Genomic DNA, 25,329 nt, shown 5'->3' with positions numbered 1-25,329 from the left:
TTAGACCAACTAAATAATTGGAGAAATTGTTCTTTGCAAGCTTTTGGGCACAAACACCCTTCCTTTCTTCATGTTGTGAAGTTTCCATTTCCAAAATTCAATATCTTCCATGCTTTACAGTTATTGGTTGTAGTTGTGTTGGTCTAAGGATGCCTGAAAGCATACAAAGAACAATTTTTCCACCTATTTAGTTGGTCTAATAAAAGATATCACTTCTACCCAAAGAATTTTGTCTGCCTATGTCCTTGGATCAACATGGGTATGACCAACAACCCTACATTTCACCCTCATACACAACAACTTCACTTTCAATAACAAACACTTCCTCCAAACTATGGGCACACCTACGTGCACCAAAATGGACCCCCAATATGCCAACCTTTTTATGGCCCACCTGGAAAAAGAATCCCTCAACAATTGCACCATCAAACACATGCTATACTTAAGATGACATATTCATCATTTGCACCAAAACCCTGCAATCTCTAGCTGATTTCCATCACTAATTCAATAATTATCACCTCTCCATCAGACTCTCTCTTGAATAACTCTAGCAACAACATTGCCTTTAGACACTATGATCAATATCCAGAATGGTAAAATACAAACCATCATATACAAGAAGCCCTCAGACCAACATACATATTTACAAAGAACTAGCAATCACCATAAACGTACCAAGAAGCTGTAATACACAGCCAGGCCTCCAATACCACCAACTTTGCACTGAGAACACTCGTGATCATCACCTTGAGAATCTCAAAGGGGCTTTCACTCAACAAGGACACTCCTCCACTGAGATAGATCACACTTTCAAAAGAGCCACCCAGATACCATGTGGAGAATTGCTGCAGTACAAAAAGAAAGTCCCAACAAACCACACACCATTAGTTATGACATACCATCCTTCCCTGGAACCTATATAGAAAATCCTAAAACCATCGCAATGCATACTAGAAGAAGACCCAATTCTTAAAGAGATCTTTCCAGAACCACTTATCCTAGCCTTTAACCAAGCACTGAACTATCACCAGAAGAAAGCTTCCTATGGCCCAAAGCACACCAAATGGATCCAGACCATGTTGGGACAAGAAACGTAAAATCTGCCAACACATCACCACCCCCACAATTACTACACCACACAACAGAACCATCATTCCTGGATCTTACACCTGCACCTCCAGAAATGTAATCTCTCTTATCCGGTGCACTAAATGCCCTGATGGAAATATGCAGGAAAAGCCAAACAACAACCGTGTACCAGAATGAATGCACACCAAAAATCTATGAAAGTTAAAAATACCCAAATACCTGTGGGTGTACATTTCTCTCTCCAATTAACCACTCTCTCTCCAATCTCTCAGTTCTAATCCTAAAAGAGAATTTAAAAAACACCTTTCATAGACAAGCCAATGAACTTCACTTCATAAATCTACTATAAACAAAAAATCACGGACTAAATCTAGACATTAGATTTATGGCACATTATAATCTGCCTGACATCTGATAATCCCAGGCAACCTCACCACATGTTACCAGCTACATTTTGTCACCATGTCACCATTCCCCCCTAGTCCCCCCTGCACCTACCTGTCTCACACCTAATGTCTCCCATGGCCTCTGGTCCTCACTGACATGTATCTGCATTTCCACAGACCTAAATTCTAATATAATAAAGATCTTAGTCCATCTGTCTGTCCGTAATGCTCTTGGAGCACTCCGATTGGTTACTGAAAAAAACAATCAGAGTGCTCCAAGAGTGTTATGGACAGGATGCGGTGGCACAGCGGAGCACCACCATGACACTGGGGGCAAAGGGGCACCCCCTCCACTCCTTGGAGACAGTGGAGCAGGGATGGAATGGGGGGACAAGGCCAGTACCACTTGATCTTGCCCCCCACCAGCCCTGCTCCTTGGAGGCAGCCTAGCACCGCCATGACAGCAGGGACAGAATTCCCTTCCCCGCACACTCCCTGGAGGCAGTGGTGGTGCAGAGTGCTGGCAAAAGGGCTGGGGGGGACAGCGGAGCAAGCTTCCCCCCCAAACGCACACACTCCTGGGAGGCAGTGGGGGGGGGAGGGGCAGTTAGGGTTAGCAAGCTTCCCCTGCTCCGTCGCCATCTGCTCCCCACCATCATTCTTGACAAGTAATTCACTAGTTTTGCATATTGACTTCTATTCCATCCAGGAGAACAAAGAATGACAGCAGACTCTCCCTGTGCATGAATATGGGTGTTTGTTCCTGAAAGCTTGCAAAGAACAATTTTTTCCAACTATTTAGTTGGTCTAATAAAAGATATCACATTTACCCAAAGAATCATGTTATCTGTTAGAGGCTTTTAAGACTTTAGGACTTAATATATTTAAAATTAGTCTTTTTATTTCAATTATTAAAAATTCCTTCATGAACAATGTTAGATAATTTGGTTTGAAATGCTTTACCTAAGTTGTCTTGTCATTTGTGAACCACTTGCATTTCGATATTAATCTCACTTTTAAAATGTATTGAAATGTACCCTCTTGAGTACTTGGCTCTGGTGGGACAGGCATCCCAATCCTTCCTTAGTCCCCAAAACACCTCTGGGTGTCAACAATAAGTAATCTTTATTTTTCTTCTTCTTCTTGTATCAGAAAAGCATACATGTGTTTTCCTCATAACTTCTTCCAAAGTTAATAAAAACACCGCAGAACAATACATTATTTGTGCCAATGTAACTGAAGCTCTAGCTTGCTTAAAACATCAACTAAAGATGAGGATTGGCTACTAATCCAAGCAGAATGTAAGGGATTAATGAATTACCAAACCATAGATTTTTTCACTAAAAATCTGTATAAAGTGCATTCCACATTGCTTCTGAAGTAATCCCATGGAAACTATGAAAGAAACTGTAAATACTGCAAGATTTTTGTTTGTTTCTGGGGGTGCATCTACAAATGCTATTAATGTGGTGCAGTAAACTCTGGCAAATTTGCACTGGAGTTTATTGCTCCTGGGCACAGCATTTACACGTGTGCCCAGGACTGCAGCACACTGAGTCAGAGCTGAAGGAGCCCCAGCTGGCAAAGGGTCTGTGGGGGTCAGCCTGCCAGCCCAGAGCTCCTCTTCCCCCAGCTCAATGTGCTACAGAGGGACTGGCTGGAATTTGAGGGTGCTCCAGTGTGGGGCTAGCCAGCAAGCAGCCCCTGCACTGAAACGCCCTCATGCCCCAGCCAGCCCCCTCAATATCTACATGTGCATTGAGGTGCACTAAATAATGCTGTCATAGGATAGTATTTGGGTTGACAAGTACTATCCTACAGTGGCGTTTATTAGTTTACTGCACCCTAATAGGGCCCCACATGTAGATGCTGAGACTTTACTGCTAATTAGGCAACTACAGGAAATGTCTCATGCAGATGCACCCAGAAAGGATTGTTTGGTGCACTTGTAAATTTGACACATATAAAGGTTGGCACATTATCCTGCACAGTTCCAAGGGAGAGAAAGGAAAGAAAATGTGCCTCAGACAGCATGATATCCTCAGTTTTTTCTTGTGTCTAGTCAAGGTCAATATCAGACTGCTCACCCCATCCCTTGAACTGATTCAGCTGTGCTACATGGAAGACTGGGGAGCCACCGGAACCATGGTTAAAAGAAAAGCAGTAATCCTTTGTTCTAGCGTACCTGGAACTAAGATCCCACAGGGCAATGCAGGGAGATACCAGACATTTTAAAGAAATATTCACATGGTCCAAACCTGGAATATTTTTTTACTGGGAATATTAGTCAGAATTCTCACTAATGCATTTAAGCAATCTATGGTAAGCCTGGAAGAACTACAAATATTGTGCTATCAACAGAGAAAAATAATGCATATTACCAAAGTATCTCCCTCATCCCCCAGTTCTATTTCTTTCTTGTCCCATCTTTTATTTCTCAAATGTGCAGATTTATGCCATTTTACCCACTTCTGTTGTGCTAACCTTTCTTCCCACAAATCAAGTCTACTCAGTGTATGGCAGGAGAATATTGCTCTTTGCATTCAAAGCCAATGCAAACGCGAGGGATGACAAATGAAGGATCCAATTATAATACTGAATATAATGACTTGGCAGTGTTTTGGTTCCACAGTGAAGGATCTAGAAGCCTTAGAGGATGGTACAGTGGATATAAATTAGTACTACAAAGCTGTTGTAGACAAAAAAAAAGTGTCAAAAGCTATATCGAATACATTTAATATGGATGAAAGCATAGGCATGAGATCATTAAAGCAACTATGGTAGTGCTGCTGGTAGCCTATGAAAATGTTCTGAACCATAAGCAAATTCAAGATTATTCATGAAATTCAAGCACGCATTTCATAACAATGCGGGGCCTCTGTTATTCCTGATAAACATGACATCTGAATGTTTATTAAGCATTACAGGATGCCTCATCATTTCCACTATTACTTAAGTCTTTTCCAGGATCCCTGACATTTGTATCTCTACCTTCCACTCCATATAAAACATTGAGTCTAATATCCTCTTTACACCAGGTTGGTTTGATCACATTACTTCTAACTTTCAGTCCCTCTACTGGCTTCCTGTCATTATGTATATATCATATTCTCAAATTCAAACTTTTTGTAATCTGTGCCTCCACACTTAGCCAAAACCCATTTCTGTTTCAGCATTATAACCAACCATATCCACCGTCATCAGCTTTAACACAAATGTATCTTCTTGCTCACCAGCCCCAGCATGGCATGAATTCATTTGATATAATAGGGTTCCTACAGCTATTGTTCTTTTCCATTTGATAGCAAATTCAGGAAGACAATTCTATATTGTTTCATATTTGGAAGATTTTCCTTCTACTTATGAGGTTTGGATTTTTAAAAATTAAATAAGAGCTTAAATAATGTAGTAAGGGAGAGTCTAAAAAGTCACCTTCTATGTCGGGGTGGGCAAAATATAACCTATGGGCTAAATCTGACCCACCCAGCCATTTGATTTGGCCCATGGGGCCCCTAAAAATTTTAGAAAATTATTTTTATCTGCACGTGGCTGCTTATCAAAGAAGACAAGGTGCCAGTGGGGAGCCAGCAGCAGGACCCAGCAACTGAGCAGCAAGGCCCTCCCAGCTCCGCCCTGCCCCCCAGCTCCAAGCTGCAGCCCCACATCCCAGTCCCAGCCCCCAGCGCACCCAGTCCCACCAGTGCCAGCACCCCAGTGCCTTCAGTCCCAATGCCACCAGTGCCAGCGCCCCAGTGCTCCCAGTCCCAGCCCCCAGCGCACCCAGTCCCACCAGTGCCAGCACCCCAGTGCCTTCAGTCCCAATGCCACCAGTGCCAGCGCCCCAGTGCTCCCAGTCCCAGCCCCCAGCCTCCAGCCAGAAGCCTCTGCAGCTTCTAGCCTAGAGACCCTTTGGCGGTTCCCCACCCCTCCTTCTATCTAAGTGCAAAGTCAGAAAAGATTGGACAGAGAGAGAGAGGGGAAACCACCACAATCAGCCCACGCAGCTGCAAACCACTTGGTGCTGGCCAGGGCTGCCTAGAATCAGAGCAGCCGGCAGGCAGGGCAGGGGCCAGCAGGGAGAGTGGTGGTGGCAGTGTGTAATGGGAAGTGGCAGTGGGCATAGGGAGCAGCAGTGGGGTGGCAGCAGGAAGCAGCAGCCGGCACGGGAAACAGACAGCAGGAGTGGGCATGGGAAGTGGCAAAGGCAGTCCTACCATGGAGCCACCCCAGCCCTGCTGCATGCCCAGGAGGAGGCAAGATGCACCACAGCCAGGTGGTGCAGTGATCCACTCTGGTTAAGGCTGAGGCTGAGGCTGAGGCTGAGGCTGAGGCTGAGGCTGAGGCTGAGGCTGAGGCTGATTCTGGAGCGGGTGTGGCACAGGGCTGGGCTGTGCACTGCTGGTGGTGGTACCACAGGGTACATGGACTCCAGGCTGTCATGGGATGCTCAGGAGGGCACATGGCGGGGGGGGGCTCCCATGCACACTCCACCATACCAACAAACCCTCCCTCACAAACCCCACAACCACATTCACCCCCCATACACAATCACACACCCCACAAACACCACACCAACCCACATCCTCCCCCATTCCCCCATAAACCCCACACCCTCCCCCACTCATACCCCCCCATTCATATACCTCAACCACCCACACACACCCCCAGCTACCCTCCCCTCCACGTACCCATACCGAGCCACATACACCCACACACACCCCCCCCAAAAACCCGTACACTCACCCACCCACATCCACACACACCACCACAACCTCCCCCACACTTGACATACACATATATCCATATACACACATTCCCAGCCCCCCACAAACTGTATATCCCTCCATATTCCCCTACAATATACAAGAATAATACTTCGTTTTGAGCTATTATGCAGTCACTTCTATATACACCACACAAACCCACACAAAGGAGGAGAAACATATTTTTTAAAATAAAATTAAAATATGTTATTGTCAATGTTTAATTTTTAGTATATAATTCATTTTTTTCCCCACTGCTAAGATAGAAAACCCCTTTCCCAAAAGGAGTACATCTGGGGACAAGGGGAGGGACTTCCAGTGGCAAAGTTCAGGGATTCCAGGCACAATCAGGGAGCACCTGTCAGGGGGCGGAGCTACCCCTGCAGCCTCAACAGCTCACCAAAACACGTTAAGCAGCCCTCCACACAAAATATTTGCTACCTCTGTTCTAAATCTACATTACTTAGGGTTCACAAATTCTGTACCAACTCTCTAGCATGTAGGTAGGTGAGTACCAATACAGTAAGGGAAAATTTCATTAGATACCAAAGCCAAAAGCTATAGACATTATTGAGTTCAAATTGGAATATATTGATGTTGGCTCCCTATGAATACTAATTACAAATGCCATATACATTTTCAAACAACATATGCATCTATGACATCCTACATTTTGTTAGAAGGATTTACACACATACTTAAAGGACCACCCCCCATCTCTGATTTTCCTCAAGTTATCCCCTCAAAAAATAAGTATCACTTTCACATCCTTCTCAAAATTGCTCTCTCTTTCTTCCCTCCTGAGACAATGCAAGGGATCTTCTTGTTAAGAAACTGAAATGTTACGTTCCTGAGGTAACGGTCCCCTTGGTGTTATATATGCAATTTAAATTATTCCATCCTTTCGTTCCAAAGCATAGTAACATAGATGTGAAGGCATTAGTGCAAAGCCATCTCAATCAGCACCAAAATTCTGGGATCAATGATTTAACTACATGTGACATTCCTGAGCTAGAATGCCTATAGCTCCCAATAGGAGTCAGGTACCCAAAACATTTTAAAGATATGACCAAGTTAGAAATATAGTCCATTTCTGCACTAGTATTTTAAATACAAGGAGACTATCTTTTTAGCAATATCTTTGTCTTTTAAAAGATTCTTTCTCTTCTATTTAGTTCTTAGTGCCTACATTTCTATTGTAACTTTAGTTTCTCCCTTTCCACAACATACATTGAGAGCTGATCATTTGTCCTACTTCATGATGAGTGATGTGTCTAACTCTAGTTATTGTTCAGAGTAATTGTGTGTACAAAATACTATACCACAAAGGAAATGTAATTCTTTTTCAGTGGTGAAAAAGTAGTGCTGGTATACCACAGCCTATGATTTGCTAAGTTCTGGAAATCATAAGGCTATTGTAACTCTAGTAAGCTCAAAGGACAAATGTTGGGCTCAACAACAACCACATTTAACTTCAGTGCAAATCCACAGAGATCATGCACTTGTAAAGTACTGAGTGGGATTGTTTGAGGTGTAACACAACAGAGCAGCAGTTGGCCCAATATCCAAAATATGACAACCTGACATATACTGTGGGTAATAGCTCCTATTATTTAGCAAAATGTAAAGAAATCATAACCATATACTTATCACTTGATTCATTGGTATCAAATCCCATTTAGAATGGAAAGAACCTATACAAACCTTGAACTCTAACACAGCAACTGAGTCCTCTAATTTAAATAAACCTGCACCTTTTGTAATGTATAAATCACTAGTATGAACACATGTTAAAAATAAATACAGACAAAGACTGCAATAATTTTTTCCAAGTGCAAATTTTGGAATCGTATAAATCGCTATGGTTTTCAGGAAGACAAATGGCCTGGAAAATGAAAAATAGATTAGTTGTGTGACTAACTGGAGTCAGAGATTGAAGGTCAGTCTCGGTTCTGCAGTTGACCCTTGTGACCAGTAAGAGTCCAGCTTAGCTCACGGTACAACGTTCTGACTTTCAAAGTTGTTTACAGTAAAGGAACACTGAAAGTGTACATTAGAAAACTTCCTCTAACAAATATAAAACACATGCCAGTTCACAGGCTAGTAATAAACTTATAAGGGGCCATGTTGATAGTTTCAAAGCCTTTTGGTGGGACCCTACTACTTAAGTTTGGAAATATTATAATAAACATGACTGCTTTTAAAGCTTGCTGCCTGTCCTAAGATGACTGAAAAATGTATCAACATCAAATAGAGGGCTCTCTTTCCTCAACCTTTTCTCTTTGGAAGAATGAAAATGTTGAAGCATGCAGTACCTCTGATATAAATCAGATGTAGAGACCAGAAGAATTGCACTGGTGCAAAATGGGTATGAGCCAACTGAGAATCAGTTTCTAACACAGAGAACAATTTCTTCCATGGGCTTGGTTCTTTAATGGCTGATGTATTCATCATGTGGTTCAAAGTACTTTGCAGTCTTCAAAAGTGTTAAAATTGTTTATAAAACACATCTGTTGCCCTGTATCATGTAATCATTAAACATAAACTCTGGTTATAAACCACTACACATAGAACAGGTTATAAAATTTCTCAAAGCTCTGATGAGCATGAAACTTTGTAGTTAGGAAAGAGAAAAAGCAAGGCTTTTCTTCCACAAATACTATTCTTGTGAAAAGTAAAACCGGTTTCCACACATAGATGACTACAGCACTTCCAGTGGACAAATGTGGCCTAAGGCCTACTTCAACCCAGACCCACAAGCTTTTGGGAAGTGGTTATAAGAAGTCACTTGAAGGGAAAAGAACCCTCTGACCCAGTCTAGGAACTTAACACAAGGTCAAAAGCGGTAGCTAGATCTTCTGCACATCTTCTGCCCCATGAATCTGAATAGGACCTGGGCACTGGCCTGGGAGGTGGGAGGGTACGAATTCAAGGATATCTGTGGCCTCCTCTTTTTTCTTTTTTTTCCCCCCATTTTTTTGAGCACCGAAAATTGTTAGAGATCTAGGAGACATGACATATGAGGAAAGGTTGAAAGATCTTAAGCTATTTAGTCTGTATAAGAGAAGACAAGGGGGATTTAACAAAAACCTGAAAGAAGATTATAGAGGGGATGGAGATGGGTTTTTCTTTGTGGCTGTAGTGGGCAGCATTAGGAGCAATGGCCTCAAGCTGTAGCAAGGGAAATTTATGTTGGAAATTAGGAGGAATTTCCTGACTATGAGGTGGTCAAACATTGGCACAGGCTACCTAGAGAAACTGTGAAGCAGGTGAGACAGACGCTTGGCTGGGAAGGTTTAGTCGGAGGTCATTCTGTCATGAGCAGGGGGACTAGATGACAGTGTGACACCCCTCCAGCCCTACTTTTCCTATGGTCCTATGAATCCACATAGGGTCCTGACCTACCTGCTACTCCACTTGCCTCTCCTCAAGTTACTTATTTAAACACTTCCACTGCCTTCCATCCACTTCCTGCATGACCTCCCTGCAGCCTCTTCTCAAACAGGTAGAAAAAGAAAAACATGTCTTTCCTCGCCTGTGAAATGAGAGGAAACATTGGTTCTTAGTCTTTTTTTAAGATATACTTTAGAAGCATTTTTACAACTTATTAGTCCCAATATTTGCACACATAATTAGGCCCGTTTTCTGACCTCACCTTTATCTGATTCTTTTAGCCCTGTATATTTTCTTTTACTCATCATATCATGAAAACAATCTTCCAGGAATTTTTTGTCAAGTGCTGGAAGTCAATTTTTTTCCATGACTAATACATTCCCTGTCTGTTTAATCTATTTTAATTACATTGACGCAATCATTTTCCCTTTCCATTGTAGAACATGCTGCTACCAGTGATTCATTGAGCACTTTGGTCCTTGCTTTCCTTTTATTTTTGAATGTCAAATGCCTGAACATTTTTCCCTTACTGTTGGGCTACAGACTAATGAAGGCTTCCACCTCTGCTAAGATCCTCGGTAGTTTACTCAGCCCAACCAAAATCACAAAAAATCTTAAAAGAATGTTTTTGGCATAAAATAAAGTTATTCATCAAGCCTTTCCTTGAGTAGGAGACTGATCCTACAATTGTAGATCTCTGTTATGAGTAGCAAATAGGAAAGAACCCTCAAATGAACCCAGAGCTATTGGTACACCCTGCCCATCAGCTCAAAATTCTCCAGAAAAGCCTTAGGCTCATCTTCTGATCTCATCTTTGTGAGGGTCCCACCCCCTTCCATTTTCTCTGGGTTGAGCTAGGGTAGGAGCATCTACCTGCACACTAGTTGCCTCTAGTCCAGTAGCCAGAACGTGGAGTGTTGCAGCTCCTCCTGCACCTCTACTGTGCCTGCTGTTACTGAAGGTGGAGCTTCTGGAACAACTACTGCTGCTGCCGATGCAGCCCCTCCAACCATTTTAGCATGGCCTCAGTATCCATTCTAGTTGCAGGTGGCTACCATCTGTGAGCACGTTACCTAGCCTTCTGGCTTCTGCATGTGGGCTCTTGCTCTTTAAGGAGCATCTCAGCCAGCCTTCTCATGTAACACAATCTGTAGGCAACAAATAAACAAAAAAAACCCTTCTCCCATGTCCTGGGAACTCAAATGAACCTGTTTGGCTCCGGCTCCCAGCACAGCAACTTGGCCCCTTTCACGTAGCAGCAGTTGTAATCACAGCTTGCTTCCTTCTCTGGGATCTTTTTAAAGCTCCTGGCAGGACACCCCATGCCTATCCAAAAACCCTGCAGCTAGGATCTCTCAACAAGGCTGACTGTTCTCTCTTACAGTTTTGAAAGTTCAGAAACTTGAGCTCTGCTGGTTCAGCTCAGTGCTTCTTAAATCTTTCTTAAGCAGCAAAGACTCCTGTGGCAAGCCCAGTCCTGCTAGGAGGTCATAAACCCCAGCGGCCAGCTGGCCTGCCTCCCCCACCTCTACCCCTACCCATACCTCCATCCCCAGCCCTTCTGAACTGCCACACTATGTCTTGCCAATCATGGACCCAATTATGTGGGATGTATCCTGGACCTTAGAGTGGGGGCTTCCTTTGGGTCACATGGTTTCCCCTTTTTATACTTGTCCAGGCCCTGACCTTCTTGGCCAGGACTCATTTTGCTCTAAGTGCTTCCTGCATCCCTAGGCCCACTTAGTCCAGCTTGGGCTCTGCAGTAGCAGTGGCACAGCATTAGGCTCCACAATGAGGCTGTGGGCCCTCCTAGTCCCCCAGCCCTAAAAGGGGTTCAATCCCCACTCTCTTTGTACAACCCATTGCCCACAAGGGATGAATCTCACAGGGTGCTTTAGGGCACCTTCAATGTAAACTCCACGTCCCCTCATAGTTGTTCCGGGTCCACTTTCAACCAGAAATTACCACCTTTCTGGGCACTCACAAACAAGCAATCCCTAAGCAACAATCCTTTATCCCTCCTGGGCCCTGTGCAGGGAAAAGCCACAAAGAGAAACCTCCTCTCAGCCCTTGCTCACCAGGGTTTCCCTTATTGCTCCCAGGCCTCATTCCAGCCTGCCTGGGCATTCTGCCCCTTCCCCAGGCTAGGGCAAGACTAGCCCTCCAGCCTGAGAGCAAGCCTATATATCCCCTGAGCCCCACCCCTTCTGGCCAGCCTGACCAACTGCAGGTCTGAGACAGGGGCTGCTCATTAGTTCCACCTGCCAGCTGCCTTTGCCTGGGCCACAAAACCTCTTCTCTTAAAGGGGCCTCACCAGCTCTGCTGGCTTCATAGCCCTCCCCTAGTAACAGGGCAAGGGTTCCCTGTTATAACCCCTTCCCCAAGAACTCCACCCTCTCCAATTATAAACAGAAGATGCAGAAGGAAATTTAGGCAGACTATGCTTGAGAAGACTGTGTGACTTAATCCAGAAGGTAAATGGGTAGCTAAATAGCAATGAAATTTAGTACTAACATTTGCATACTAATGACACTGGAAGAAGCAGTTTAAGCTATTGGTAGCATGAATGCCCAGGCTTGGATTACAATAGTCACAGCCTTATTGCAAGGAGAAAATCCCTCCAGCATTCACCACCAGGAACACAAAGGGGAATGCACCGGGCCATCCCTTCCCTTGCCACCAACAACCTCCATGCTAGCTGCTTTACCAGCTGACCAAGAAGAGGAAGCAAATGAGGAAATGTGGTAAAATAGTCTGCTCCATCTAAGAACGCAAGTACTTCACTGGAACTAGGAAGTACCTAGATTTCTGCTCCTGTCCAGGCCTTCCAATATCTCCAGAGGAGCCCTACTCCTGGAGTTGCCTCTTGCCCCCACTCTCCCTTCCTTCTGCCATACAAGCGAGGAAAACTACTAGTTGTCAAGAGAACCTGTCCAAATCTAGATCTAAAGGGGAATCCCATCTGAACATCACCTAGCTGACCATCTTGCAACTATAGAAGCCATGGTAAAATGAGTCTTTCATTACCTCCACAAGCAAAGGATGTAGGGTACCTACATGCTACTGGTTCTAGTGGAGGTGGGGTACTTTGAGGTTTTGGAAGGACAGATGAACTGCGTCCATGGCATGTCACATGTATACCTAGGAGAGGTGAAAAGTATCCAAGAGAGCCTTGCTAAATATTTGGCAGCACATCATGAATTTTACCTGCTTTATTCCAAGGTTTCTTGTACCTTCTTTTGAAGCATCTGGTAGAGACTATAATACAGGCATACCTCATTTTATTGCACTTCGCTTTATTGCGCTTTGCAGGTATTGCATTTTTTACAAATTGAAGGTTTGTGGCAACCCTGCGTCGAGCAAGTCTATCGGCGCCATTTTTCCATCGGTGCCATTTTTCCAACAGCATTTGCTCACTTCGTGTCTCTGTGTCACATTTTAGTAATTCTCGCAATATTTCAAACTTTTTCATTATTATTATATTTCTTATGGTGATCTTTGATCTTTGATGTTACTATTGTAATTGTTTTGGGGCGCCACAAACCGCACCCATATAAGATGGCAAACTTAATCGATAAATGTTGTGTGTGTTCTGACTGCTCCACCGACCGGAAGTTCCCCCATCTCTCTCCCTCTCCTTGGGCCTCCCTATTCCCTGAGACACAACAATATTGAAATTAGGCCAATTAATAACCCTACAATGGCCTGTGCCACCCCAACCTTCAGCAACCACCACCCTGATCAGTCAGCAGCCATCAACATCGAGGCAAGACCCTCCACCAGCAAAAAGATTACGAATCGCTGAAGGCTCAGATGATGGTTAGCATTTTTTAGCAATAAAGTATTTTTTAATTAAGGTATGTACATTTTTTTTTAGACATAATGCTATTGCACACTTAATAGACTACAGTATAGTGTAAACATAACTTTTATATGCACTAGGAAACCAAAAAAATTGTGTGACTCGCTTTATTACGATATTCGCTTTATTGCGGTGGTCTGGAATCGAACCCACAATATCTCCGAGGTATGCCTGTATTGAAAAAGCCTACCTTTGATTTCATCCAACACTGCAATTCCTATATCTCTAGAAACACACACACACACGAAAAATCCTTTTTATGAATTTCATAAGAATATGTTACATTTGTAAACATAGCAGCCAGTCAGTTGTTCTGTAGCACTTGGGACTTAGCAGCCAAATTGCTTAGAGAATATTCAATAAATGGTTCTGCTTTTCCTGAGTCCCAAGAGAAAAAGGTCTAATAAGAAAGAAAAATGTTTATTTTTTCATTTTCCTATGGCTTATTTGAGCCTCTGTTACACAAATTCAGCATTTCCCTGGAGAAGTTACAACCTTAGTGCTTGAGACACACTGATTTAGAATGGTTTTCTCAGCTAACCCAGAAAAACCCTACTACTGTAGATTAATAGATCCCTCAGGTAATTAAAAATGAACTGCCTAGGATAAAGTTTAAATTAAGATCTTTTTTTAATAATAAGGGGGGAAAGAGTATTCTGCGTTTGGCATGAAAATGGAAAAAGCATGTTGTAGCTGTATCCTAAAGTATATACCAAAGGTGATAATATCAAAATTTTGCTTATATTTTATGAAAGCTGTACTCCTGTCAGCAGCTACTCTCCATTTACAATTTATTAACATTATAAAATATATTTGATTAACTACTGAAGGTACGTGGGGGAAAAGCCTGTAATGTAAACAATCTAAAAAGATCAACTTACACTCATTTTTGCCCAGCTGTTAAAATTGAAAGTTTTCATGGGTGAATGTCCCGAAAGAGAATGGTCTCAAATGCTGATTGACTCTGAATTAAAATAAGTAATTCTACTGCATTACCATCCAAAGTTTATGTGATCACAATAAGTTACAAAAGTAGTACCAAATAAGATCGGATCATAGAAAAGTAGGGCTGGAAGGGACCCCATAAGGTCATCTAGTATAGCCCTCTTCTCAAGGCAGGATCACCCCTGACTAAACCACCCCAGGCGAGTATCTGTCTAACTTGCTTTTGAAAATGTCCAGGGATCGAGGTTCCATGACCTCTCTAGGTAACTTGTTCCAATACTTTGAATACTAGCCTCAGGGTGAGAAAGTTCTTCCAAATATCCTATGTAAATTTCCTCTGCTCCAGTTTGAGGTCATTGCTCCTAGCCCTGTCCTCTACAGCCACAGAGAATAGTTTTTCTTAATTCTCTTTAGGTGTTAAGGCTTGTCAAGACTATTATCAAGTCTCCCTTCAACCTTGTCTTCTCCAGACTAAATAATTCTAGTCCTTTCAGCCATTCCTCATAAATCATGATTCCAAGGCCTCTAATCATTTTTGTTGCTTTCTACTGGTCTGTTTCTAATCTGTCCAAATCTTTCTTGAAGTGTGGGGCCCAAACGTGGACACAGTACTCCAAATGAGGCCTCACCAGTGCCAAAAAGAATGGCAAATCACTTCCGTTGCTTTGCAAGTGACACTCCTGTTACTACAACCCTGTATGCAGGCAGCTTTTTTTTCCAAGATGAGCATACTGTTGGCTCAGCTTATGGTCCACTATAACCCACAAGTCCTTCTCTGCAGTAATGCAGCCTAGCCTGTCATTCCTTTGTGCGTGCAATTATTCCATCCAAAGTGTAAGACTTTGTATTTGCCCTGATTGAATTTAGATGTTTTCTCCAGTTTATCCAAATCATTCTGTGTCTTAGCCCTACCTTCCAGGGTGTCTGAAAATTGGTGTAATCTGCAAGCTTGCTAAGCGTTCACTCAATTCCATCCTCCAAGTCCTTAATGAAGACGTTAAACAATCCCCCAAGACAGACCCTTGGGGAACTCTACTGGTTAACTCCTGCCTGCTAGATACTGAGACACTTCCGGCTGACTACTCATTGAGCAAGATGATCCAGCCAGTTTTGTATCTGGTTTACAGTAATTTCATCTAGTCTCTATTTTCTTAGCTTTTTAATGTCATGGGAGACAGTGTCAGAAGTTTTGCTAAAATCAGTGTATATCACATCAACTGCCTCTCCCCCATTCACAGAAACTTTCACCTTATCACCAAGGAAATCAGGTTGGTCAGGCATGACTACCTTTTGGTGAATCCATGATGGCTGTTCCTGGTCACTTTGTCTCCTCCAGGAGGCTTCAAAATAGATTCCTGGATGATCTACTCCATGACCTTTCCAGGTATTGAGGTCAAACTGACTGGTCTGTAATTTCTCAGATCCTCCTTCTTCCCTTGCTTAAAGGGCAACACTATTTTTGACCTTTTCCAATTGTCCAGGATAAGAATCTGCGTGCAATATTTGTCCTTATGCTTTTGAGGTTGTGAACCTGCCAAAAGTCAGTAAGTCATGGATTTATGCCACATCAGAATTTGGATTAAAAGTGCACCTGGAAGTTGGCATTCTTTCCTCTGAGTTAATATCAAATTATTGCTTGAATCACAAGCCTTGGATTGTTGGAAGCATGATGTTCCAAATGTGTTATAAAGCCAAATCCTACTTATTTGTGTTCATGAAATATCCCATGTCACTGTTCTTGTTAAGAGTAAAGTGTTAGTTCTGATGTTCTGGCCAAATCTCAGCAGAGACAGTCACAATATGTTTTGTTAAGAATCTCCCTGTGTTTTCTGCTGGATATGGTATTCTTACATATTTGAGTTTCATGAGCTATACACAGACATCACCATGATCCATAGATGTTAAAAGAAACTAAAAACAAGAAGCACTTTAAATTAAAGCCCCCAAACAGATACTTAAAATGCAAGCAGATGCACATTCAAGCAGTTTAGCACTCATGGCATTGCAAAGTTGTTCCCTTTCAGATGAGGCTTCTCCCTTCAACACTAACTTTAATAGGTCACTGCATTGAAAACATCAGGCTTCGCATCATGGAAATCCATAAATTAATGTTCTGGTTGACTATGTATAGCATACCTTTTAATGTGCCAAAACACAGCACTGAAGATAGAAGCTTAGGCCTGTATAGTACTAATTTTAACTTTAATATAGATTCCTGGTGTGACTTGAGCTACCCAAGTAAGTATTCTGTATCTTACTTTCCACCTTTATAAAATGGTAATTAATGATATGGAAACTGTGAAGTTAATATATTCAACTTAATATATTATCTCAGTACTGCATAGTAGAATCTTTAGCCCTGAGCTGAGTGCCAATATTCCATATACAATACACAGGGAAAAGTTAGGCACCTACAAATGGAATTCACAGGCTGCATAGGGATCTGCCTAGACTAGCCAGTAAAATATATCAAGGACAGGAGAGGACTTAGCCCACCTATTTTCAGAGGTGAACCTTCTCCCAGTGCAAAGCATCTAAAGCAGGTAGGTTCGTTCTCATAAGGAAGGGATGACACCCTTATGCACAAACCTAATACTGAACACCCAGAGCACTGCACTGCAATCATGTCTTGAGAACTCAAACAACACAACATTGATGTTGCTGCACTGAACGAGATCTGGTGAGTGGGAGATGGGCAGATCAAAAACCATGGAAGCGGCTCTACCTTCTTCTGGAAGGGTGAACAGGAAGGACAATGCCAGCTTTGGTTTTGCCAGCAAGAATGAACTCATAAGCCAAACCAATGAGTTCTGAATTGGAATTAATGCGCACCTCATGACTCTCAATCTTAAACTGGTGGAGAGCCACTGTCAACAGCATGTATGCCTCTACACTTGATGGCACCAATGGAACCAAAAAGGAAATCTATGCCAACCTTGACCAAGTCCTTTCTGACATTCTGGAGGGGTCAGCAGTTTCAATGCCAGAGTCAGAAGGGACTTGAACTTCTGAAATGGAACCATCAGCAAGGAAGGAGCAGGAAAGGTCAACTCCAACAGCATCCTTCTCTTCACCAAATGCACAGAACATGCACCAGAAAAATGGTGGAAGCTCCATCCTTGGGGATTTTCAAATCTTGGCTAGACAAAGCTTTGGCTGGGATGATCTAGTTGAGAATGGTCCTGCTTTGAGCACGGGGTTGGACTAGATGACCTCCTGAGGTCCCTTCTAACCCTAACTTTCTACGATTCTATGATTCTATGACCCACCATCACCAACATCCTGTTCCACCAGAAAAACAGGCAAAAGACATCATGGTAACACCCCAGTATAAGCACTGGCATCTGATTAATTGTGTCATTTTTCATCCCAGCATCAAAAGATGTCAACATCACTGAAGCTATGCCAGGAGATGATGATTGCTTAGGAGCTGAGGACCGATCACTGACTCATCTGTTTCATTCTGTCACTCAAACTGGCTCCCAAATGATAGCTACAGCACAAGAAATACCAGTAGAAGATCAAAATCAAAGGACTCATGGACCCAATCAAATGAGACCTCTTCCAACGGTGCCTCTTCCATATGAGGGAGATTATTTTCTCAAAACACTGTATAATTCAGTCAGAAGTGTGGTAAGGCAGCTCTTTACCTGAAGTAGCCATAATGCATGGGGTAGCACTGGCTGTTGTGATGTCGACTGTGGGGACATGGTCAATAAAAAACTGGCAAATTCCAATCAACAACAATGGGAGAATATCAGCAGTGCTTGGGGTGCCTTCAAGTCTGCAGTCATTAGCACCTGAGATGAGACACTTGGATTCTCTACCTAGAAACATAAAGACTGGTTTGATGAGAATGACCAGGAGATCCAGGAATTGATCAACTGCAAGTGCAAGGCCTTTTGTGCTTGGCAGAATGACATCAACTCCAAGCAAAAGAAATTGAATCTCCAGCAAGCCAAGGCAGAGGTCCAGAGAAGGACCCACGATGTGAAGAACAGATGATGGGAAGACAAGGCAAAGAACATTCTCATTGACACTATAATATGTGCCATTTTTTCAATGCCACCAAAGCCATCTACTGTCTGAGCACTGAGGGACGAAACCCTTGAGACTTAAGGAGAAAGGAGAACTGATCAAGGAAAGGGGAGCCATCAATGCCTGTTAGAAAAAGCATTCTGAAGACCTCAATCAAGTCTCTTTTGTTGATGTGAGTGTTCTCAACTCCACCCCACACGATCCAGTCAGAGACAATCTCGGAATCCCTCCAACCCTTAATGAGATGAGAAAAGGCATCAAGCAAATCAAGAATGACAAGGCTTCTGGAGCTCATGAAATCCCCACCAGATACTTCAAGCAGGGGCGATTGGAGCTGACATCACATTTGCATGCCATCATTTTAAGGATTGGGAATGATAAGGAAATCCCAGATGACCTCAGGGAGATGTCATGATTGTGATAATTTTCAAGAAAGAAGAGATGTCCAACTGTGGAAATCACAGGGAAATTGCCTTGCTGTCCCCCAAATGAAAGATCATTTGCCAGAAGCCTCTTGAATCATCTCCTTCCACTTGCTGAAGAACTCCTGGAATCTCTATGTGGGTTTAAAGTATCGAGAGGCACAACCATCATGATCTTCACTGCTCACCAGCTGCAGAAAAATATCAGGGACAACATAATCCTCTCCACATGGCCTTCTTGGACCTCACAAAAAACTTCAACTCTGTCAACCGAGAAGCACTGTGAAGGATCCTTCTGAAGTATGGATGCCTACCAAAATTTGTCACCATTTTTTACCTAATCCATGATAAGCAGCAGTCCTCAGTAATGAATCTATCACAGGTCCCTTTGAGGTTAAGATGGGAGTTAAGTGAGGCTGCATCATTGTTCCAACACTCTTCCTGATATTTTTTACCACAGTGCTACATCTGACCATAAACAAGCTTCCAGTCAGAGTGGAACTAAACTACTGAATGGATAGTAGGCCTTTGCAAGATGGCTAGTATTTGTTTCAGATTTGGATTCAGCCAATTCGGGGGACAGTGATTCGATTCAGTAATTCAAATCACTGTCCTGATTCGATTCAGCCAAATCTGATTCGGAGATTTGGCAGCAGCCAAATCTCTGAATATCCAAATCAACCAGGCAAGGCTCATCCCTCACCCCTCTCCCAGCCCAGCCCAGCCCAGCAACGGCTTCCTCACCCACCCCAGCTCCCAGAACTTGGGGAAATAAAAGCCCCAGCTCAGCAGATGCTGCCAGGCAGGGGGCAATCCCTGCTGCCCCTCACTGCCCCATGCTGCATGGGGCCTGTCCCCTCCTGCTGCTCCCCCAGTCCCTCATGGGTGCCCCACATAGGTCAGCTCCAGCCCATTAAGAAAAAAAAAAACCTGAAGAAACCCTGGGACTCATCGTTCCTGCCACCGTTCCTGCCGCTGCCCCCTGCTGCCCAACACCACGTGGGGGCTCTGTATGAGCACCCGAAACCCTGAGGCTGCACCAGGTACAGTGAGTCCTGGGGCTTTTCTTGGCTTTTTTATCTTAAAGAGCCGAAGCCGCAGCCGGTGGGGCAGCCATGGGGGGGAGCAGGGGAGCAGGGGGGGTCAAGGGGGCTCATGCAGTACCCTTCATGCGGCGTGAGGCAGTGGGGGGCAGTGGAGATTGCCCCCCTGCCCAGCAGCACTCAGTGAGCACTGGGTCTTTTTTTTAAGTACCAGGAGCTGGGGTGGGCAGGGGCATCCATGAGGGGGCTGGGGGAGCAGGCAGGGGTCAGGGGACTGAGGGAGCAGGGGGGTCAGAGGGGCTGGCAGGGGTCCCCCCATGTTCTCTTCCCCCAGTCCCCTCTCCCCTGCCCCTAGTACTTACCAGCTCAGAGTGCCCGAACTGGGGACTGCCCGAATCATCAAAGCTCTCCAAATCTTCGCCGAAGATTCAAAGAGCTTTGAATTGATTTGGACCTTTAAATTGGTTCCCTGATTCAATTCAGATTCAGAGATTCAGCCACTGAATCGGGCCGAATCTCCTCTGAATTGAATCATCACCCTAAGCTTCACACAGCCCTAATGGATAGTAAGCTGTTTAATCTCAGCTGACTTTGAACCAAAACCAAAAACCACCCCAACTTCAACTACTATGCTCCAGTACACTGATAATGCTGTAGTGTGTGCTCACTCAGAAACACACTTTAAAGCAATCATCAGCATCTTGGAGACAGTTGAATTTTTCCTGTGCCCCAGAAGCCATCTCTCACAGAAGGCTGATATCGATGAAGAAATCCAACATCACTTCAAATGTGCAAGTAAAGACTTCAAGTGCCTGAGGAAATGGGTGTTCAAAGATCATGACATCAAATCCAAAACCAAGCTCATGGTTTATGAAGCAGTTGTGATTGCCACCTTATTGGATGGAGCTGAGACATGGACAACATACAGAAGATGCCTCAAGTCGTTGGAGAAGTACCATCAATACTGCCTGTGGAAGATCCTTTGAATTCAGTGGGAAAATAGTTGCACCAACATTAACATTCTCCTGGAAGCAAACCCAATGAGCATCAAGGCGATGATCATCCAACATCAAATTGGCAGGGTCAGCCACATCATCTAGATGTCTGACTCCAGATTCCAAAAGCAAGTTGCATTCTCCCAGCTCAGCCCAAGTATGCACTCCAGAGGATGGCAGAGAAAGCCTTTAAGGACATCCTCAAAGCCAGCTTGAAAAAATGGAACATCAACATCAACTCATGGGAGACTATTGCCTAGAACTGCCCAAAATGAAAGAAAAGTCTGCCGCAAGGATCTCAGTACTTTGAAACATTACAATGACAGCAGGAGATGGAAAAGCGAGAGTGGCAGAAACAGCATACCATGACCCAAATCAGGACTCCAGAGCCAACTCCTCCGCACAGAAGCATATGCCTGAACTGCAACACAGTCTGTCAATCCTGGATCAGCCTCATCAGCCACCTTTGGATCCACAAATAAGACAATCATGGAAGACAGTCATCCTCGACTGTGAGGGATTGCTGAAGATGTATAGTTTGTATAGTCATTTCGGATGTTAAAGGCACAAGTGGAAATTGCTCCAAATCAGGCAGAGGAGTGAAGACTTGAACCAAGATCTTACAGCTCCTAGGATAGAGCTGAGACTACCATCTATAAAGGCATTTACACAAGCGCTCTAACCAAATTCATATTTAAGGAATTTATAAAAAGTGGAACAGCTCCAGCTGTAGTGATTGAAGACGATTCTTTTCTCAAAATACTGTATAATTCAGTCAGAAGTGTGGCAGGGCAGCTTTTTGCCTAAAGTAGCCATAATGCATGGGGTAGCACTGGCTGCTGTGATGTCAACTGCAGGGATGTAGTCAGCTGCCCCTGCAGTGGTGACTATTTTTGAGCTCTCTATAAATGTAGCTCCCAAGGCTGCTGGCTGGTTGCCCAGCCCCCCTGCCCCATCAGTTATAGCACTGAATCCAGTGATTAGTACACTACCTTTTATCAAATAAGGTAGAGGATTTAATTGTGGACATCCCACATCCCCAGTGAGAGCTGTAACCTCTGAGCTACTGGTATAATCAGGAAAACATTGCCTTGTCCTCTGTATATGGTCCTATCTAGGAAATATATTCAAATTCCACAGGTAAGATAGATATGTGATGCTTAACCTGTGACTTTATTCAGGTTTAGACACTAAGCTGCCTGGTATCCTCATGACTTGAATGGTTATGCACAAGATCAATAGTAAAAGCTTATGCACATACAGAATTTGAGTACATCTGGGTTTTCAGGATCTACATTTTCAGCTTAGGTAGCTGACGTTGTAGTTAGGCATCTTTGGGAGCATCTATACAAGATGCTGACTGTGCAGCAGCCAAAAAATACTGTGCAGTAGAGCATCACAGATCAGACAGTGCTAATACACTACTGCATGGTATTATTAGGCTGCTGCGCAGTAGCATTACCTAAAAGACATGTGTCAGTGCAGCACATTTATTTAGTATTTGCTAATTCAAGTACTATATAAATGCTCAGTAACAACTGCACAGTAGTGTCTCATGTAGAAGAACACTTTGTGTATCTAGCCCTGAACATTTACTTACTGGCTGGATCCAGACGAGCAGGCACATGTGGTTCATGGTGCTGCAAACCTATTTGCAACACCACAAACTGCACGAGTTGCACGTTAATCAGTGTGCAGTACTGCTAATTTACAAAGCTGGCACAAAATTTGCTACTTGGATTTCCTGGTAGCAAAAAAAAAACCCTGGAAAAAAAACAGTGGAAACCATGCTAAAGTGGCAGGCACCAGGACAAACGCAGAGACGGGGAAGCAAGTAGCCCTAAGCTGCCTCCTCTCCCATCTCTGTGCGCCGTGAAGCCCCCATACTGCGCCCCAGCCAGCCGCAGAGCTGCCTACTCCCCCATCTCAAGGCACACTGTGCCCTAGCATGGGGGCTCCACATACCCTGCACTGAGGCACACAGACACAGGGGAGCAGGGCTGTCTGCTCCCCTGTCTCCAAGCATGCTGTGCCCCAGCCAAGAAGGAAGCTGGCTGGCTGTGGTGCAGGGTGCCTCAGCATGAGAGCTTTGCAATACTGCTCCTCAACTGGCTGCAGCACAGGGTGGCTTAGCACAGGGGATGGCTAGCCCCTGCTCAGGCACCCTGTGCCCCAGCAAGACCTCCTTCCCTTCTTACCCTGCCCCCCACAGCACATGGAGCAGCAGAACAGTATGTCCTACTGCAAAACACACATGCAGGGGGGTGCACTGCTACACAAAGTAGAGGCACACATTTGTGCTGCTACTATTTGTGCTGCTGCAAAGGCATGCCACTGCTCATGTGGACCTGGCCACCATGTTAGTAAAAGTACCTACTTTAAGGTCATAGGCAGACAAGGTTCTCTGGGTGAATCTGGTATCTTTTATTAGACCAACTAAATAGTTGGAGAACAATTTTTAAGCAAGCTTTCGGGTTCAAAAACACTTTGTTAGACCTGACAGAGGGTTTTTGAACCGGAAAGCTTGCTTAAAAATTGTCCTTAGACCAACATGACTACAAACTACACCCCTGGACTTTAAGGTCATTCACAATAATCTAATAATAATAATAACAACAACAGTATCCAGAACTTCAGTCATTTCTGGGATTGAAGAAAAGAGCCCAATGGTAAGCCAATCAGCAACAGAAGTAAAATAAAATTTGCCTAAAGTGATTGCTTTAAATTCTTACCTTGCTTTCCCCCACCTGATATTTGTTGCAATAGAACCAGATGAACTGGACCTAGAAGTAGTCTGGGAAAATAATGGAAGGGTTATACAATACTTTTTAAAGCTAAAGGACCTTAGTTTTCTGATCTAACCACAATGCCACAAAAATCAGGAATGGAAAGGTCATGGGTAACCAGCAGCTAGGAAGTGCCCTTGCAAATGCTTTTAAAAATACTTTGGAAAGCCTTTAATTTAAAATGGTTTAAACCCACACATTCTGTAAAAACAAGAATATAAGTTCAGCTATGATCTTACCCTGGATCTGCATTTTCCCATAGACCAAACTGAAGACAGTTGGCTCCCAGCCCCTTCTCTCCCAATGCACTTGAAACACGCAGGTATTCAGGATAAGTGCAAGTCCTCTTGTATGTTCTTGTGTCAGTGTTTTAACAGTGCAGAAACTTTAATTCAACATTAGAAAATCCTATTTACTTGCAAGGCAAAGATAATCCACATATACAGTGACATAGATGTTACAGCTGGGCAATGTTTCTTTTCCCCTTACATCATGATGAATATTGTTCACTTTTTCAATCTGTTATTTTCATGGGAAAATCCCTCTTTTACTCAAGCTGTGAGACTATCTTCAATATGGAAACTATTAGTCCAATTGAATTTGGAATTTAGAAATTGAAAAAAGAAGTCATAAACTGAATTGACTATTTGACAATGAGATTAATACTTGAAACCATGAAACAATTTGATTTGCTTCTCTGTATAGTACACATATAACTAATGAAAATGTTTCTGGGAAAGTCTTATGTCTGGTTTACGGGTTTATCTAATTCTCCTGATTTTGGCAATTAGGTTTTAAAAAGATTCAGTAACAGAAGAGTTAACAAAAACTGAAGTTCTATTAAAAGATTTATCTTAACCAGGTGTTTGGATATCTTGGAAGTGGGCATTTGAGATACACCCTTTCTGCTGTAAATATCATTAAGAGACCAATTATGCAGTGTTATACAAAACTTTGGTAAAAACACGAGGATAATGAAAAAAACATTGTTTGAGTTTGCTGGAATAAATTGCTAAACATGTGACTTGCAGAATGCCAGAGTGTCCTTACAACCAGCAGCTTGCATATAATGTCTCATGCAGAAAAACAAAGGCAATATTTGGATTCTTCTCTCAAAGGCCACCCTGAAAGATATTCATGGCTACTCGGAGAATGGTAGTCACATACAAAAATATATCTGACTCACTCCTTGAGGGTACAGAGTCCTTAAAACATCTTAAGTAAAGCAAAAATTCAGACTATTATGTTTCAGGGTTACTGTGTTAACTCTAATCACTTTCCACTATGGAATTCCAGTTTGGAAAAAGAATGATCAGAGATCTTTAGCTGATGAAAGTTGATGTTTTTCCACTGAGGATGAAAATCTGGCCATACATATGCAAATTCACTGGACTGAATTTGCCTTATATAAATCAACCACAAAACTGTTAAAAAGGTGCTTTTTCTTGAACTAGTGTCAGAAAAAGTAACCTCTGGGTTAAATGATACAATCATTCACAGGTGGGATTGACCATAGTTTTGTAAATTTCCATAGGGAGAATTACATAGGACCAGAAGATGCCACTGCATAAAAATTGTGTGTGTGTGTGTGTGTGTGTGTGTG

General features: G+C 43.3%; 3 long non-coding RNA genes across 3 annotated transcripts in view; 1 reads left to right on the top strand and 2 right to left on the bottom strand.

Moving 5' to 3' along the window:
• Positions 1-4,940, bottom strand: part of LOC109307882 — a 10,815-nt gene extending 5,875 nt beyond the window's left edge. The window contains exon 1 of the long non-coding RNA XR_002100388.1: positions 3,963-4,940. This is a non-coding gene — a long non-coding RNA (uncharacterized LOC109307882). The remainder of the gene's footprint in view (positions 1-3,962) is intronic.
• Positions 1-23,031, top strand: part of LOC109307883 — a 24,512-nt gene extending 1,481 nt beyond the window's left edge. Inside the window, exons 2-3 of the long non-coding RNA XR_002100389.1 lie at positions 11,091-11,096; positions 23,020-23,031. This is a non-coding gene — a long non-coding RNA (uncharacterized LOC109307883). The remainder of the gene's footprint in view (positions 1-11,090; positions 11,097-23,019) is intronic.
• A 470-nt stretch (positions 23,032-23,501) lies between these two features.
• LOC109308205 overlaps positions 23,502-25,329 on the bottom strand; it is a 2,309-nt gene continuing 481 nt past the window's right edge. The window contains exons 2-3 of the long non-coding RNA XR_002100538.1: positions 23,966-24,111; positions 23,502-23,734 (exon numbers count right to left, since the gene is read on the bottom strand). This is a non-coding gene — a long non-coding RNA (uncharacterized LOC109308205). The remainder of the gene's footprint in view (positions 23,735-23,965; positions 24,112-25,329) is intronic.

This window comes from Crocodylus porosus, unplaced genomic scaffold (genome assembly GCF_001723895.1).
Source record: "Crocodylus porosus isolate Cpor-Errol unplaced genomic scaffold, CroPor_comp1, whole genome shotgun sequence".
Lineage (NCBI taxonomy): Eukaryota > Metazoa > Chordata > Crocodylia > Crocodylidae > Crocodylus > Crocodylus porosus.
Note: the sequence above shows the minus strand (reverse complement) of the source record. Positions and strands in the feature narration are given on the sequence as shown.